General features: G+C 42.3%; 2 pseudogenes; one reads left to right on the top strand and one right to left on the bottom strand.

Annotated features, from left to right (window-relative positions):
- Positions 1-7,668: 7,668 nt before the first annotated feature.
- Positions 7,669-19,431, top strand: LOC136454124 (uncharacterized; annotated as a pseudogene).
- On the bottom strand, positions 14,001-14,868 carry LOC136451223 (transcription factor MYB2-like; annotated as a pseudogene).
- Positions 19,432-19,541: the final 110 nt, after the last annotated feature.

The raw sequence follows: 19,541 nt of genomic DNA, 5'->3' as shown, positions 1-19,541 counted from the left end.
TAAATTCGTTCTCACACACATGCCTGTTGTGAATGTGCTACTCCTCTCTGGCGCTCTCTTGTCCTGAAATACAGTGAAATTTCAGCTATTCTAAGTCAACCATCCTAAGTTTCGACTAAATTTGTTGAAAAGAACAAGGGCATTTACGATATCAATGAGATGCATTAGAGACATTACGAAATGTATTTTCACCATAATAATTCATTTCTTTGATGTCGTAAATATTCTTGTTCGACTTGAAAAAAAAAAAACTTCAAACTTTATGGTTTATTTGACTTGGGACACCTGAAAATGCACTGTGGGGTGGAGGAAGTACATGTACATATGTTTCTAAAATAGCATGGTTCATAGAAGGCAGGTACTGATTTATACTGTTTTTTTCACAAATATAGTTGTTCAAATCTCAAAAAAAATGGTTCATACTTAATTACTCATATAACCATCTAAAATTTAGAATATTAGTGATTGGTTTAAAGTTAAACACAGAAGGAGTATATGGTTGATATTTTAGCACTCATCCTACAAGTTGATTTTTTTTAATAATGCCTGACTGTATTAAAGTTAGGGAAAACATACGAGAAGGCGTACAGACGTTCTAGCCCACATTATACAAATGCCCCTACAATCAAAGGAAAATACAACAAGCCCTTGAAATCCTTTGTGCTTGTCGGAGACCCCTTGCTTCGTTGAAGTCCCTACACTCAGATACAATTTATCAGTTCGATGGAAGTAGTGTTGGAGGGATAATCTATACGCTAGCCTGAACTCTAGCTAGACCGCAGGGATTAGCCAGCAATAGCCTCTGCAAAGGGAAGACAGGAATTAGGCAAGATTGATCTATTACTTGGATTGGTTCAGTTTACAAAAGGCGTGGGTCTTCTCGCATCCGGATTCTACCTAAAATATCCTATAGCTTTCCCTACTCTAATCTGGTCACACGTGGAACTAGCCACGTCCCTGGGGCTGCTAAGGTCCGGGCGGCCGTATCCTAGCGCCGATGATTTTCTCGCCCGCGCTGGCGCACCCCTAGTTTCCCGCCCGTGTCGTCCACGCTGGCGCGCTCCCGCTCCGGCCGGCCAAACAGTACCCGTGCGCCGCCCCTATTCACTTCGCTGAATAGCCGTGGCTGAAAGTACCGTTCGCTGATTTGTTGTGAGAGAAAAAGACTGTTCGTTCATTGAAAAAAAATACGGCTCATAAGAGCGAACAGAGGACGCGGGAATGATAATGTTTTAGGGATACGTGCGTGCAGGCCCGGCTGAAAGCTCTAGTTTGGTTTTGGTGAATTGATGAAACCCTAAGTGCTAACCTAATTCATCAAGTGATTATAAGATAGGTAGCACACTTCAAGTAGAGAAGCAAATGAAGATCATAACATGACAATGGTGATAGCATAGAGATGATCAAGGGCTTAAACTTGAAGAGAAGAAAGAGAAACAAAAAGCTCAAGGCAAAGGTATAACTTGTAGGAGCTATTTTGTTTTGGTGATCAAGACACTTAGAGAGTGTGATCACATTTAGGTTTGATAGCCGTACTATTAAGAGGGGTGAAACTCGTATCGGAATGCGGTTATCAAAGTGCCACTAGATGCTCTAACTTATTGCATATACATTTATGATCTAGTGGAGTGCTAACACCTTTGAAAATATTTGTGAAAATATGCTAACACATGTGCACAAGGTGTTTGCAGGGTTGAGGCGGGATTCGGCGCTTTTGGAAAAATAAAATGTCTATTTTCTATTGCGCCGGATGCAAAATTCTTGGTGATTGGCACATTTGAGCAAGGGTGAAGAAGTTAGAGTTGAAATGGAGTTGGTTGAAATGATGCTGGCGTCGGTCTACTGACCGGACGCTGGGTCACTCAGCGACCGGACGCTGAAAGGCTGCGTCCGATCGAGCTGTTAGACAGCACAGTAGGCTAGGGTTGAGCACCGGACGCTGGCTGCGTCCGGTCAAGGTGGACCGGACGTGTCCGGTCGAAAAAACATGCCTCGGGGAGTTTACTGGAAACGACCGGACGCTGGGGCTTCAGCGTTCGGTCAGTTTTGACCGGAGCGTCCGGTCAGCCTCGTAGCCGTTGAAATCTGACGAACAGCGTTTGAAGCTGGTGACGCGTGGCATCCATCGGGCGACCAGACGCTGAGGGCCAGTGTCCGGTCAGAGCGCGTTTTGCCCAGTGAAGGGGTATAACGGCTCTATTTGATTGGGGCTCTATTTATAGCCCCATGGCCGCCTGTGGCTCATATCTTTGGCCATTTTCATTGACATAGAAACCTTGTGAGTTAAGCCAAAGCCCTCCCACTCATCTACATCATTGATTCATTATCATAGTGAGATTGGGAGTGATCCAAGTGCATTGCTTGAGTGATTGCATCTAGAGGCACTTAGTGATCGTGTTTCGCTGCGGATTTCGCTTGTTACTCTTGGTGGTTGCCGCCACCTAGACGGCTTGGAGCAGCGAGGATCGTCGAGCGGAGGTGGTGATTGTCTCCGGCTCCGATCGTGGTGATTGTGAGGGGTTCTTAACCTTGTCCCCGGCGGAGAGCCAAAAGGTACTTTAGTGAATTGCTCGTGGCTTGTGTGATCCTCATCTTGTGTTGGTTGTGCGGCACCCTATTGAGGGTTTGGCGTGTGAAGCCAATTAGCGCGTGAACCTCCAAGTGAGTGAATCGCCACAACGAGAACTAGCTTGCCGGTAAGTAAGTGAACCTCGGTAAAAATCATTGTGTTCATCCTTTGATTCCGAGGTGATTGGTCTCCATTGTTATTCATCTTTGTGATTGATTGGTACTTCATCTACACGGCGGTATAACTATCATAATCACTCTCTTTACTTTATCGTAAACTAGTTGACAAGCTCTTTAGTGTAGCTAGTTGTGAGAGCTTGCTTGCTTGGTTGGTGTGGCTCTTTGGTAAGCCTGGGCAAGATACCCGATACCCATTACCCGTACCCGAATTACCCGAACCTGGACCCGAATTACCCGAACCCGAGGTACCCGATCCCAAATTCGGATAGCGATTTTGATTACCCGAAATTAGTTTGGGTAATTCGGGTAATATCCCTCGGTACCCAAACTACCCGAATTACCCAAAGATTTGTTTTGTCTTTGTATTCATCATGTGTTGTTAGCTGAACCATTTAACTTATCACTTTATTAGAATATAATTCTCTTTATTTGAATGAGTGACTGTAATATATTATGCTCTACAAATTGCTATTGAAATTTTATACAAATTGCTGCTGAAATTATGTATAGATCGCTACTGAAATTTAGTGTAGTTTGTTGTTTTCTGTAAATTTGGGTATATCGGGTAATACCCGAACCCGAACCCGAATTATCGGGTACCCGAATTTGCAGGTAGTGTTTTTTCAGGAGTAATATCGGGTAGCAATTTTTATTACCCGAATTTTGAATTACCCGAATTACCCGACCCAAAAAAATCGGGTAACCTGAACGCCTAGGCTTACTCTTTAGTTAGTCTTTGAGAGCACACTAACATAGAATAGTGTCTTTGCTATTGTGTGAATTGACACTATCTAAACTAGAATTGTGGTAGGTGGCTTGCATTTTAAGTAGGCTAGCGCAACACTCACTTCGCCTCATAATTGTCTAACCACTTTGTTAAGTGTTGTTGTAGAAATTTTATTAAGCTATTCACCCCCCCTCTAGCCATTAGGAACCTTTCACCGGCCCTGGAGGGGGGCGAGCGGGGCAGCCGCTCTAGGCCCCCTGGAACCAAGGGGCCTCCGATACTAGTACATGTAGTGATGTAGGTAGCAATATACTTGGTATATAGTATGTATATGTATGTATTATTAGTTACTAGTATATATTTGTTGTATCACCTAGGAAGCTAGCTACTACTCTCTCTGTCCCTAAACGTGTATCGCCACGATTTGCGTGCCAATAAGTTTAATTCGATTTATAAAAAATACGTGCAATATTTGTATCTTCAAATAAATTTATTAAAAAACTAGATTCAAATATATATCCAATCATACTAATTATGTATTATAAATATTAATATTTTTTAATATACAATTAGTCAAAGTTGTTTCTTGAAAAACGAAAACGACAGACATTTATGAACGGAGGGAGTAGTTATTAGTTATAATTCATTGTCAATTGGTCATTTGGGCCCGACAAACGGCCCCTCAACGAGGAAGAAGACTGCAGGTATAAACTGAGAGCTTGTGCCTTTCTAATTGCATTAGTAATCGTTTCATTTCTCTCTTTAAAATTACAGCATCGTTTCTTTTCTTCCAATTGCAATTAATTTATTCATACCAAATTTCGGCAGTGAGAAAATAAAGAGAAAACAAGTCGATGAATTGTTGCAGTCATAGAGAGTATCAAATGATAAATTCTTTAAAAGTCATATAAGCACATCAAGAAATCCATACGAATTAGATATAATTGCTATTAATGTAGATAATCAACCATGTAGAAGACATTGAAGAAAATTTTAAAGTAATTTAATATTATAATTTATTTGATATGAATATTGCATTTGATACTCTTTAACTGTTTATAGGTAATATTCCGTTTATACATGTGTTTAGTAATATTAATATATTATTTTGATGTTTATACTAAAGGGTCCCTGAGATTTAGTTTTGCTCTTGGCCCTAAAAATCTCAGGACCGGCGCTGCGTGCGTGGCTATTTGTACATAGACTTAATTTGTTTGGGCCAAACTATCCACCTATTGTATTTTAATTATTATATGCATATATGATTCGGATTCACTTGTGCTCAGCGCATCAGTTAGATTAAGATTAGTTTTTTATTTATTTTGGCCAGCCTATCAGAAAAAGATTCCCTTGCATCAACATGGGTACTAATGGTTTTATGAAACTTCAAAAATTCATAGTTCACAGACCAAGTATTGAAAAAAAAATCTGATGACGCCATCAACTTTTTTGTAATAAATTCTTCAAAACAAGACCCCACATGGATATATTTAAAAAAAATTCATTAACGAACATTTATCTCATGAAAATAGAACATTTTTTATTGAGGAGATACAAAGTTCTAGGTTCAGCAAACAATGTTCCACCTTTATACAATGTTAACATTCTAAAATATATCATAGAAAATCACATGTATACCATGTGAACCTCTTAAAATACATCTACTGTCATATGTATACCACGCGAATATCATAAAATACATCATAGAACATCACATGTACACTAAATGAACATCACAAAATACATCATAGAACATTACATGTATATTACGTGAACATCACAGAGTAAACAAAGAACATGACCTGTATAGTACGTGAACACCACAAAAAACATCATGGAACATCACATGTATACCACCTGAACATCACAAAAAATACATCATAGAACATCACATGTATAACACATAAATATCACAAAAAATACAACAAAGAACATCACATGTATACTACATGAACATCGCAAAAACGCATCATAGAACATGACATGTATGTACCACGGGAACATCACAAAAATACAACATAGAATATCACATACATGTACGTTTTTCCACTCTCTGCATAGTGCAACAAAAGCAACGAGGAGGACTGGTGATGGCACTCACCATCTCCGATCGACACATAGTCCCCAACACCTTTTGTAACTGCTACCTCTCGGATATATAATGCGAGGCAAGGGACTTGTCGTGGGTTCGTAACCACAACTAGGGATTAGTGGATTCATTGGTAGGTCGATGTGTGGGACTTCGTTAATTTAGCACTCAAGACACAAAGGATTTATCTTGGTTTTAGCTTCTAAGCCCTACACCCATTAGCGAGTTCTTCATGCTAGAATGCTCAAGCGAGTTTGGCCAAAGAGATGAAGAGAGATGGTAGAAGAGCATATTCTCTACAGGAGCCTCTTCCCTCCTTATATCCTAGGAGGCAAGAGTAGGCCCTGGAGCTCCATGGCTTTGCCTGCATGTCAGGCTCTGGATACCTATCTAGATCTACCAGAAGATTCCCCCGTCACTGTAGATGGAACGTTGGTCGAGACAGCTCTTTAGGGGGCCCAGTCCTCGACCTTCCTTGGTCGGTCACGCCTGTCTGAGGCTAGGCACACTCAGAAGCTTCCCGGGTCCCCAAGCATGGAACTTGATAGAGGGTCAGCCCTAGGGTGTTTTTCTAGGGCTTCGAGGCTGCTTTTTCGAGTGGACCGCCACAGGCTCAATGGCTCTTTCTATTATCCGACGGGGGGGGGGGGGGGGGGGGGCACACGAGTGCACCCACTGGATGTAGCCTCTGAGCTCCTAACTAATTAAGGGGTAAATTGTTGTATGATGACCACTTATCATGACATTTTTTACGTCATCTTTATAACCTAATTTTTGTTCATAATTGTTAGCGGGCAAGCGTACCTTGACTACATGGGAGAGTTGATTTTGGTTTGCCTCCTTGGTTAAGGATTTCCTTGCTCATGGTCCTCCCCCTCTTGCTCGTGATCCTCCCAGGAAGATTGCCACTAACAGCCGAGTATATGTTCATTCATCCTCTCCATTTCTATCTTTGTCTCCATCTCCGGCTAGTGTTCAAATGGGGGTGGGGGGTGGAGATGGGGTGATGGCCGCGTAGGGATAAAGTTGTGTAGCAGAGAGGCTCCAACGGGCACGCGGTGGTTTGTGTCGTGGGTCTGTGTAATGTGAGTGAGCGTGTCAGCGTGGCTTGCGCCCTGCATGTCTGTTTCGAGCCAGCCCACTTGTATCCAACGCAAGAGGTATTGGGCTAAAAATACTCACCCAATGGATGACCCTGAACTCAAATTTCCTGCTTTTTCCTGGTTTTCTAAAACCACATGCTTATCTATTTCAACTACACAACAAGCAATGCATACACTTGCGACTATATATCTACTCCCATGAACTATAATTTTGTTCCCGTGCACATTGAGCTGATTGTATGCCTGTTGTGAATATGCTGATGCTCTCTCACATACTCTTTATCTTTATGTCCTGAAATATAGTGGCAGTTTAATTATTCTAAGCCAAACCATCCTAAATCCGACTATGTTTACTGAAACTAATTAAAAAATATTTACGTTATAAAATGAGATTTATTAGAAATATTATAAAATATATTTTCATAAATTTATCTATTGAATATCATAATATTATTGTTCTTTTAATAAAACCCGGTAAAACTTTAGATGGTTTATTTGATTAGTATAATTAAAAGTTATTATATTTCAGGACAAGTGAAAAACATGATCACATTTTGGATGAAACTTTGGTCAAATTTCATCGCGAGAAAATGATTGTTCATATTTAGTTGCTCGTACAATGATCTAAATTTTGAAAAGTTTGTACATGAGATTGTTATAGATGGAAAGAGTATGGTGTCAGCCACAACCACAAGAGGTGGGTGGCGAGGAGCGCCAAAATATAGAGAAAATAGAGACAACGACAAATTATACTATATATATAGTAATACATCTATGTAAGTTATACATACATATAGTAATTCAAATTCAAATGTGTCCTTGCTACAAAAGTTTCAAAAAATATACGAGATCGTTTGAACCGAATGAGTAAATAGTCCAAATTGTAATCCTATATTCCTATATAGGGAAACAACCTCAGCCCTCAGCTCCAAAAAAAAAAAAAGGAGTAAATGGTCAAAATTTTAATCCTAGGGCAGCCCAAGCTAAAAAAACAAGGAAAACCCCAAACCCCTTCCGGCGGCCCCTCAGCACCGCGGCCATGAAGAGGAAGCAGAGAGCCTCGGCGGCCGCCGCCAACGCGGACAACGACTCCGACGCCGACGAGCCCTCTCAAACCCCGCTCCCCCTCGAGTCCTTCTCTGGCGACGCCTGCGCCGCCCTCACAGCTCGCTACGGCCGCTCAGCCGCCCCGCAGCACCGCCACCTCCTCGCCTCAGGCGCCGCCATCCGCTCCATCCTCCTCGACGACGGCCTGCCGCTTACCCCAGCGTCCTACCTCCCCGCGGCCGTCTCTGCCCTTCGTGCCGCCGGGTCTGCAGACCCCGCCGCCGCCGCCGCCCTCGCCTCTCTGCTTGTCATCCTGCTGCCCCACATCCCATCCTCCCCTTCGTCCCTCCCGCCAGACGCCGCCTCCGAATCTGCCTCCGCACTCGCCGCCTTCCTGTCGTCCCCCGACGCCTCCCGGCTCACGACAGGCACCGTGCGCTCGGTGGTCAAGTCCCTCGGCCACTTGACCCTCCATCTCGATGCTGCAACTGATTGGGATGCTGTGGCGGCACCTCTGGAAGCTCTCCTTGCGGCTTCTGTGGACCAGCGGGCCAAGGTGAGACAGCTAGTAGCATAGTAGTACTAGGAATTACTGAATTAGCAATAGACATTTAGCAAGCTCGCTCATGTGGATGTCAATCGCTGCTTTCTAGGTTCGAAAATGCGCTCAGGAGAGTGTTGAAAAGCTGTTTGCTTACTTGGGACAGTGTGATTCCACGAAGAAAGCTAGCAATGCTGCAACTGGCATGTTTGAGAAGCACATTTCTTCAGCCCAAAGTCTTATCCATTCGAATATAGATATTTCGGAGGGTAAAGAGACAGAAGCGGCTCATATGCTAGGTACAATGGTGAATTTAGTTCCACATCTATCAAAGAAGGCAAGGAAGAAGGTGTTCTTGGATGCTTATCAGTTATTGGGCCCTTGTTTTACCCCACTTACGAGGCACGTCCTAAGGCTTTTGGCAACCTTGTTGGATCATCTGAAGGCTGAAGGTGTTGAATCCGAGGTGGAGAGTCTTGTATCCTCGGTGGTTGCTTACCTGCCTTATGATGAGAAGAAGCCTGATGATACCATTGTCTCAGCATTTCACCTAATTAAAATTTGCTTGGATAAACTTGTTGGCCGCTCAAAGTTGTGGATGGAAGTTTTTCCAACTGCATTCGAGGCAGTTTCAGGTGTGTATGTTTACATGTCTTATGCACAGCCTTGTCTAATTATATATACTGACGCTTTTATTATGAGTTTATGGTATACACATATCCATCCAGAAAAAAAGTTTTTCCTATTGACATAATTGGCTGACCATATTTGGAAATACACCATTCTTCCTCCAATGTATTCAGTGTTTCAATAGGAAGGAATTATTCCTTTAGTGTCTCCTGACTGTTCAAAGCTGCCATCTAGTTTTTTCAGGTTGTTTTTTAGAGCATATCTCGTATGCTGTCGCCATTTTAATATGTACTTGTCTACTTAGATTTCTTGCGAATATTGCATCCTTCAGAATCTGTAATTTGTGGATCACGCTTACGCACCCTTCTAGTGGCAACTGTTTCTTTTCTCTTTTTGATTATTCTTTATATATGGAATATAGTGCTTAACAATGTAACCTATGTTTAACTCTCAATTTGGCAGGATACTTAATTCTGGGCAGAAAATGTTCAGATGATATAGCAAAAGTTGTGCAAGACTGTATTGATTCTCATATTGACCAAAATGTTTTTGTCGCTAATGGACCACAGCTAACCAACAGTGGCTTTGAGGGTTTGAGTGATCAAAGTGCCATGAAATCAATCTGTTTAACAATCAACAGCAGACTTCACACGTGTGCTTATCCTCCGGATAGTATCTTAACAGTAGTATTGGGTTTATTTCTGAAAATTGGTATGTCTTCAGTTTTTTGAGCAGCGGCATCTCTTATCTTCAATTGGACTATTGCGGAGATATTCTGAACTCTTTAAGCTCACCATCTTGATTTTTGAATGTGATTTTACCTCCACATAAAACTGCATGTGCCTTTTCTACATATCATATGCAAAATGTGCTTGTTGATTACAAACAAGCACTTGAAACACTACAAAAGGGTAGGATGATGCACCATAAAATGATAAAAATGTGTTAGCTGCAAAGTTAGGAGCACCTGTGTAATCATTTTAGACAGACAGATGAAAATACCTTTCAAATCTGTTGTGAATCCTTTTTGCATATGTGCCAATGCCCTGCTCTTTGTATGATCTTATCATTCAGTCAAATGATTCATTAGCTATTCTGTTTGAATTATTTTTCCAGGAGAAAGCTCTTTTATCTTTATGAAAGATATCCTACTTACTTTGGCAAAGTTTGCTATGAAAGTGGACAAAGAATCACAACTGAGGAATGTAAGTTCATTTATATTGGTATAATGGTATTTACTTTGTCTTGATTACTGTGATGCCCCTCAATATAAAACATTTCTCAACTTCTTTCGTGACAGAATTATATTTAAGTGCTTAAACTCTAGTTTTTGTTGAACTTATATCACCTGCAGGTTGAAGAATGCATTGGAGCAGCAGTGATTGCTATGGGACCAGATAAAGTACTTTCATTACTTCCAATAGCTTTTGATGAAAACCGGTTGACATGCTCAAATACTTGGCTTCTACCTATTCTGGACAAGTATACATACGGAGCTCCGCTGCAATTTTTTCTAGAGCATATTGTACCACTAGCAAAATCTGTACAAAATGCATCTAACAGGGGTAAGTAACTAGATACAAATAACTCATCCAAAAGCACACAAAACCCAATTTCATATATTTTTTCTTTAATTTTAGTCAAGAAAGAAAGGAAACGTAAAGAGTTGCAATCTTGGACTGATCAACTGTGGAACTTGCTTCCTTCCTTCTGCCGCTATCCGATTGATGTACATCATAGCTTTGGTTCCCTGTCCAAGTTGCTGGTGGAGATTTCAAAGTGTGATGACTGTCTATACAAATCTGCTGTTAAAGCCCTGCAGGTTTGGATGCTCAGCTATCATACAATGCTGTTCTTTTGTTGTTTGTTATATAGATCCCTTTGATATTTCTGCCTTCAGAATTATAAAGATGGTTCAGGCCATCTCTTATATATTTTTTTATTGTTTCTCAGCAACTTCTAGATGGGACCAGAAGATTAAGTACTGGTGGTCAAGACGTTGAAATCTATATGGAACTTTCAGCCTTGTTCTCCTCAAAACCTGATAGCTTCAAATGTGCATGTTTAGATAGGTGCTCCAAAAAAGATGCCCGCAAGAACTTGAAAGTTCTAGCATCACATTCTGCCAGTCTTCTCTGCACTTTCACGGAATATTTCCTTGACTCCTCACCTGAAAAGCGTGCTCATTTGAAGGTGCATCTCCTACTCATTTCTTTCAACTTTTTAATTGGTTACCTGTGACTATTTGAATTTTTAAGTATTAAATCTGTAGTGTACATGCTGTGAAACATCTTATCTTATAATACCTAATTTAGTTACGTCTTAAAAAATCATCTTGCTGCACCCTATTTTAGCCTCATTGTTTTTTCTACAAGAGTTTGATTTGTTACAGCGTACCTATTTTTGTCAGATTTGTACTTCCAAACTGTGAACTAAATTTGTTTGGTTGACATAGGTAAACTACTGAGGTATAATAGAACTTTTATTCAAGTGCAAGTTTTACTAAGAAGAGATTTTGATGCCATCACGATGAAGATCAAACTTTCACATTTTCCATTCTGAAATGACCACTGCTATAATAAAAAGACAGCTCTATCTGTTATGGGTTGACTCCAGAAGAAGGAATAAAAATTTTGTTTTCTGAACAGTTAACACCCTAAATGGATGAATGCTAAATACCAACACGATAAAGTTGGGTTTTCCAAAGAGTAAAGTCTACCAACGGTCCCTAAACTTATTCCACTGTGTCATCCCGGTTCTTAAACTCTCAAAACGATCATCTAAGTACCTAAACTCTCATATAGGACTGTAGTGAGACCCGAATAATGTTTAGGTACTTAGATGATCGTTTTGAGAGTTTAGGGACTGGAATGACACAGTGGGACAAGTTTAGGGACCGGTAGTGGACTTTACTCTTTTCCAAAATTTGCAGTAGTTTCACCTACAAACTAGCATTTTTGGTGTATATATGCACAGTGGAACATTTGGAAGTCCAGTTTCCCTCTTTCCTTCAGGATCAGTTCTAACTTGTAATAATTTTCATTTGACAGCCATTTATTGGCTAATGTTGTGTGAGCTTAAATAATTTCTCTGTTAATGTATTATGCGTATGAAGGGCGGGCCTGGTGCAAGCGGTAGAATCTTACCGCCTGTGACCGGAAGGTCCTGGGTTCGAGTCGCGGTCTCCTCGCATTGCACAGGCGAGGGTAAGGCTTGCCACTAACACCCTTCCCCAGACCCCGCACAGAGCGGGAGCTCTCTGCAGTGGGTACGCCCCTTTTTTAATGTATTATGCGTATAGGCAATATATTTTACTACACATTTTGTACTTGATCCGGCCCATTTATCTCTTTCCAGGTTGCTTTGAGATGCCTGGCTCAACTTTCTGGTAGCATGAACATATGTGAGCTTTTTGTTTCACTAATCACTAGTCAAAAGGTTTGATTTAGAAGATACTCTATTGGAGCCAGAATGCAAAACTGATGAAGAAGATAGGATGGATGAACTTGTCAAAAAGGAAGATAGGAAGGATGAAGAAAGTACTGAATTCAAAACTGGTGAAGTAGATAGGAAGGATGGAGAAAGTACTGAATGCAAAACTGATGAGAATGAGATAGATAGGAAGGACGAAGAAGGTACTGATGCAACAGTGGAGCTAAATAATAAGAGGTTTGTTGCTTCTTTTCACTCATCTACAAGATTATTTTTTCATGCTCAGTCGGTTTCTGTTCAAAGAGAGCTCACAAACTGCTTGATGATGTAGTTTGGCTTGTGCATGTCTCTTCCGATGATGCTCAATCTCATCTTGTTACTTTGTGCTAGCCTAGGATTGATTAAACATTATATGACTAGTATTGCTTGTGCAGGTTTCTTCTATTAGAACTCATTTCCACATTTGTTGAAGTTGCTGATGAGGATCTGCTTGATAAACTTTTTGGATTTATCAAGTCTTGTTTGCTGGTACTCTCTATTTCTTTCTGCTCCTGCTACCCCCAAGACCCCAACTCTTAGTAAACATTCATTTTTTTCATAAACTTTATCTATTCCTTCTGCAGGACAGTAGCATGTCTTGTCACAGTAAAGCTCTCTTCGCGTTAAGCATAATTGTGAAGGTTAGTGGTAGTTTCCTGTCAGTCATGACACATTGATGTTTTTCTTCCTCTTCTTGCTTGAGATGACCTTAATGTCTCATCTTTTTCTTACTTGCAGGAACATAGTGAATATTCTTTGGCTCATTTGGATGAAATGATGCTATTGCTTCATGGAATGAAGTCAGCTTTGGATAGCACAGTTTTAGAAAGCCAACTATTATGTTACCAGCATTTATTGGTTCACATGATTAAGGTAGGTTGACAGTTGGTAATTTTTCCCAATTGATCATAATGTGATTAGTATCTAGAGCTTTGCTTTTAGAGGGCCTGTGTTTTACTGGTGCTTTGTTTGAAACCATTATGGGGTTTCTCTGGACTATCATGCAAAGCCAGAGTCTATTTTTCCTTGCTTATTCATATATGCCTGCAGACCATGCTTATATTGTTGGGGGAATTATTTATTTGGCACTGAAACAAATCAGTGTTTTGTATTTGGCACTCGAAAATTTGAACTTTCTTATCTGGCATCAAGTTAAAATTTCCTTTTGTAAATGGCACTGCCGTCCATTTAGGACAGTAACGGTGTCAAGTGACCGGTAAAAAGACATAAATACCCTTGTTTTGCAGTAGAAATCCACGGTGCCAAATAGGAAAGTTCAAGTATTTTTCGTATGAACGTTATTGCCGGAGCTCTTGCGTAGCCCCGTGCCATCGCCCTTGCCGCCATCCCCGGGCGCCAGCTCGTAGCTCGCTTTGCCGCGTGTTCAGTGCTGCCCTGCGCGTGTCGCAGCTCGCCGCTTGTCGTGGCCTCGGGGATGGCGGCGGCTGCATGGGCGGCGTGGCTGATCGCCACTACAGGGAAGCCGAGTGCATGAGGGTGGAGATGGAGGAGCTCCTCTACGCCTACGGCGTCGACGTAGTCTTCCCCGACGTGTCCGATCGACGCGGGTGTCCGATCCACCGCCGATATGATGCCATTGGATTTACATGTCGCCGCGCGCGTGCGTGGTGGCTTGCCTTGGATTCACACGCCCTGCGCCTGCGTGAACCACAAGTTGTCGTCCATGCTCCAGATGCTCTCCACGTCGAAGCTGCCAATCTCGAAGTCCGCGACGCCCAGCTCGGGGAGCTCGGACGACGCCCACGTCGTCGTCTCCTCGAGCAGGCACGACGATTGCTGCTGCTGCTGCCCGGCCAGGACGGCGGCGGCGCTGGAGGCGTCGCAGGCGGTGGTGAACCACTCCGCGCCACCGACCGGCGCAAGCCAGCAGGGCTGTGCCCCCGCGCCGGAATCCGAGGACGGGGAGGACGACCCGGCCGTGGTGCTCGACAGCTCCTGGCAGACGGCGGGGTTGTTCAGTAGCTGGTGATCACCGACGGCGGCTGGGTAGTAGTCTGCGGGAGGCCAGCTGCAGGCGTCCGTGGGCAGCTCATCCGCGCGACGCGTAGAGCCCGTCATCGGCGCCGCCGTGCTGCCACGACGACGAGAGCGGCGTGTCCGCGGCGGCGCCATGCTGCTGCTGCTGCGGAGCCCCGGAGGCGTTGCCGGCGGCGGCCTGGATGCACTCGACGAGGCGGGGCATCCAGAGGTAGCGCATGACGTCCTTGAACTGCTGGCTGTTGACGTCGCACTTGAGCTGCTTGGCGTGCTTCTGCACGCGCGTGCGCCAGTAGTTCTTGATCTCGTTGTCGATGCGCCCCGGGAGGTGCTGCGCGATCTTGGACCAGCGGTTGCTCCAGCGCGAGTGCAGCTCCAGGATGAGCAGCTGCTCCTGCGGTGTGATGCTGCCGCGCCGGAGGTCGGGGCGGAGGTAGTTGAGCCACCGGAGCCGGCAGCTCTTGCCAGTGCGCTTCAGCCCTGCATCACAGGAACGAATTGAACACACAAGATTAGTAATCCAATCCACACGTCATCCTCATATCACACGCTCGCCATTGCTAGCTGCTGCTGATTGCATATACTACGTACATGTCACCAACTAGCTAAGCTAGCAGCTGCTAATTAGTTATGCAGATGAGACATGAGAGCATGTATGTGATGACAAGATGCGTGATGTAATGGAAGCCAGGGAGCTAAGCTACGGCCGGGAATGATATGATGCTAACCACTAAAAAGTCTCTTTCTCACTCACTGTAGGCTCCGGTTGGCTGGATGGCTGCTAGGCTCCTATCTGTTTCCGATATTAGCATGTACGTACCAGATGCAAAGCGACAGCAGCTTTGCCAAAGCTCTTCGTGTTCCACGATTGCTCAGGCTTGTACGGCAACGTGGAGAAGAAAACGATGGCCCCATCAACGGCGAGCGCGTGCGTGGTGGTGAGCGCGTGCGCCCGGAGCTCCGCTCCGCCATGGCCGCGCGAAGGTGAGCATGGTCTACATGAGCACGCCTCGGAGCGCGCCGACGCTGGCCCCAGCACGGGCGGCTCGTCGAGCAAGGCCGAGGGCGGCCTCCCGCGGGGTGGCCTGCTCGCATCTCGTGGTGGTAGGAGAGTCAGGGCTGCTGCGTGGTGGTGAGCTCGGACACGCCGTGGAGGCCGGCGATGGACTGCGTCGTGGACCTCGTGGAGACGAGCACGTCCTGGTCAAACTCGAGGGCGAAGTACACCATATCCGCGGCGGTGTCGACGGAGACGAGCACGTCCTGGTCAAACTCGCGGGCAGCCTCGTACAGTGCCCCGGATCTGAGATTCTGGGGCTCGGTTTCGGTTCAATTTCAGTCTTACGTAAACAGAGGGGTACATTGGATAAAGGGAGAAAAAACTGACAGTCAACTAACAGATAAGCATTGAAAATGGACGGTAGTGCCAGTTAAGAAAGAAAATTTTAACTTCATGCCAAATAGAAAAGTTCAAAATTTTTAGTGCCAAATACGAAACACTGATTTGTTTCGATGCCAAATAAATAATTCTCTCTATATTGTTACATCTCAGTGATGTCTACACAGAAATATAAAATAAATAAAAGCAGGGTCTTTTACAGTACTCAAGTTGCTTTTGTTTCAAATTTATCTAGTAAACTTGTACTCGACAAGTAAACAACTAAACATTTCAATTACAGGTAGGAACTGGTCAAAAGGCACAAGTTTGTTTTCTAAGCTGCACTAATCGAACTTAACATGCATCAGAAGTAGACAACTATACATTAATAATTGGACATGAACAAATGACTTGTACTTTTGCAAAGTGTGTGTGCATGCGTGTTGTGCCTATAATAAATATGTAACTCAATGACGACTTCATTCTTCATCTTTATGTGTTTATCTGATCAGATTTACTTAACTAAGACATCACGATGTCATTTTGAAATTGGATGTGCCTGTTACTGAGTCACGAGCGATGAACATAATGTCTATTGAAATATGACTGCATTTCTTATCTTGCGTTGTGTTCATGAATTGCCTTAGCTAGTTTTGTTTTATATAGTTTGGGTTTGTCTTGTATTTCTCTGACATACATTTCTACTATTTCAAGGTTAATGAAGAGAACACCAGCAAGAAGGCATTCTTGATTCTAAATGAGCTAATAGTTGCACTAAAGGTTTTCCTTTCTTACCTTCACATGCTAAACAATTATTAAATGTGTATTAGATAATATCCTGCCAAAAGTACATCATTCCTGTATGGAAATCTGAACAGTAATGGTGTATGGAAAAGGTTGTAACATGAGAAACTCTCTTTCTCTGATGCCAATTTCCTCTATTTATTCAAAATTCCTTTCTTTTTTTCTGGTGCAGTCTAAGAAGGAAAGTAGAAAATTAGCGTATGATGTGCTCCTGGCAACTAGTACAAACTTGAGGAGCTCAGAGTCAAATAGTGCAGATTTAGATCTTCAACGACTGTTTACAATGGTTAGCTACATAAAATACTCTATTCTTAACATATTTCCTTTTGTTTTATTTGGTTTTGAAATTTATTAATAGTGTCTTGTCGGACAGTTACCTTTTGTTTCCTGCTGCTAGTTATTTCTGCCGAACATTTTTCCGAATAAACTTATGGCATTTCCTCTGCATTTAGATATGGACTGACATGTCCATCGGTATCTTTAGGCTTCATTTGGATACATCCCCTCAAATCCAAACATATTACTCCTCCATTCCAGTGTAGGTTGTTTTAGTTTTTTTCTATGTCAAACTTCTACAATTTTGACTAAGTTTATAGAAAAGTGCACCAACATCTAGAACATAAAATGATTTCATCAAATCCACTGTGAAATATTTCTTGATAGTGCACTTATTTGGTATTGTAGATGTTAATATATTTTTTGATAACTTCGGTAAAAGTTTGAGAATACTCCATTTTTAGTCTACTTTGAAGATATACAATCACCAACACTAAGATTTAAACCACTAATAGTATCACAAAACACTCCGATTGTTTCTCTTAGTAGCAGAGGGAGGCATCTTCTAAAGGATAGCAGGTTATATTTTGCTACACAATTGTCATGGAAAATATAGAACTATGGAGGCTTTTGAATAAGTAGTATCCATGGTGCTTACACCTCGTAAATTATGTGATGAGCAACGAAACCGCATGAAGATCGCAATGGAGCTGTAACAGTAGCTAATCAAATGCCTAGCCTTTTCTTTTTCCAATTCACAACTATTTGCAAACTTGTAATGTCTATAAATCACATGGATTATTTTGTGTGAACGGCATAAATGATCAGTGTAATTCTATATGTTAAGTGCGTAAGTTGCATTTACAAGTTTTATTATTGAAGCTTATTGACTATCTTCTTTTTATTCAGGTAATGGGATATCTTTCAAGTCCATCTCCTCACATAGTGAGTGGAGCAATTGCTGCACTATCATTGCTTATATACAGTGATGCTAATTTTTGCATGGAAGTACCGAATCTGATAGAGTCAGTATTAGTTTTGCTGCAACATAAAGCCATTGAAGTAACTAAAGTCAGTTCTGTGATTCCCTATGTCCATCTTTTCAGTTCTTTTCCTAATTCCTATTGTTGAGGGTCTGGTATGCTCGATTTTAGGCAGCCTTGGGCTTTGTCAAGGTATTGGTAACTTCTTTGCAACCACAAAAACTATTGAACTTGCAAGCAGATATCGTAAGTGGGATATTACCATGGTCATTGGTTACAAAGCACCATTTCAAAGGGAAGGTTGGTAGAAATATTCCAAGGCTTAATTCCCATTTTTTTATTGTTTTCTGTACAGGGGTACGAATGACATGCTGTGTTCTTATATTTGCAGGTTGTACTAATATTAGAAATATTGATTAGGAAATGCGGGTTTGATGCTATCAACTTAATTACACCTGACAAGTTCAAGGGCTTTGTTAGAAGTGTTGAAGAGGTTAGATTCAAATTACTAACTTGACATTTAGCCGTGGAAACAATATATTATTTGTTTGATCAATGGGGCATGTTTTTAGTGAGTTCTTTTATGAACTTTATATTGGTAACGACTAAGAGCAAAATTGATTGCATGTGTACCTGTGACATATTTTGGTAGCCCTGTATATGTATTTGTAAACAGCATGCCTTGTTAAGGCATATGATTTGAAGCAGATCATTAAATACTTTTTAATTATTACTCAGGTGGTAGAAACATCCTGTACTGATTTTTTTAGTATGTACTATTTTCATCCAGTTAATACAGATGCATCGTTTGTACCTTATGTTCTACTCCATATGTATCATCTCAAAATAGCGTGTACTTGCAATTTTCAGGGTCGCAAGGGAAATTGTAACCAAACTGATGGTGCACATCTCGAGGCAAAAGAACATGAGCAACGTGATGGCAAAAGGTTAGCGCAGAGTCATTTTTTCCGGTGCTTAACAAATTGCTTAATGGTTTATTGTTGTACAGGAGGAAATGGGTTGACACTAATGCTGAAACTGGACAAGATGGAACACCTAGTCGACCACCACCAAATAGTTGGTCAGCTGGGAAGAAGCAGGGCAGGGATTTTCATTTGAAGAAAAGGACAGGGAGAGGCAACCCTCATGCTGCAAAAAGGCATCAAAGCAGAGATTCAGGTGGCAAAGGCGATAGGACTAATTTCAAGCCAAAGTCAAAATGGCAACCAGGAAATAGCCAAGGAAACAGAGGCGATAAATCGCCTGGCAGCAACCAAAAAAGAACTAGGGGCGGTGCCTCCAGCAAGATGCAAAATAGTGAGGCTCGAGCACCTGGGCACTCTCCTAGTTTCAAGAAGCGTAAGAGATCGACAGCATAAGATGTTTTACTTGCACCACCCTGTCACCCACCGGGATTCATGGCTCGTGGGGATGGCTCTGAATATTGCAATGTCGACCCCAGCTTTTACCTACTAGTGCTTTCATCTTGAAGATCTTTGCAAAACTTGTGTGCTCGTCTCTGTTGTGAATCCACCGTTTTGTAGAGTAAAATTTTGACTTGTAGGTGGATTGAGTACCGTTGCAATCAAATGGGTTTTGGTTATAAAGAAATCAATAGCGGATCTATCACTTTGGTTGATCACGTCCTTGCCTGCTTGTATCTACCCTTGTGACGGTTTCAGCCGTTCCGTTTCTGACATGTATGATGCTGCCAAAATTGTCGAGTATTCCCGGGAATAATACCTG

This window comes from Miscanthus floridulus, chromosome 5, assembly GCF_019320115.1.
Source record: "Miscanthus floridulus cultivar M001 chromosome 5, ASM1932011v1, whole genome shotgun sequence".
Taxonomy (NCBI): Eukaryota; Viridiplantae; Streptophyta; class Magnoliopsida; order Poales; family Poaceae; genus Miscanthus; species Miscanthus floridulus.
Note: the sequence above shows the minus strand (reverse complement) of the source record. Positions and strands in the feature narration are given on the sequence as shown.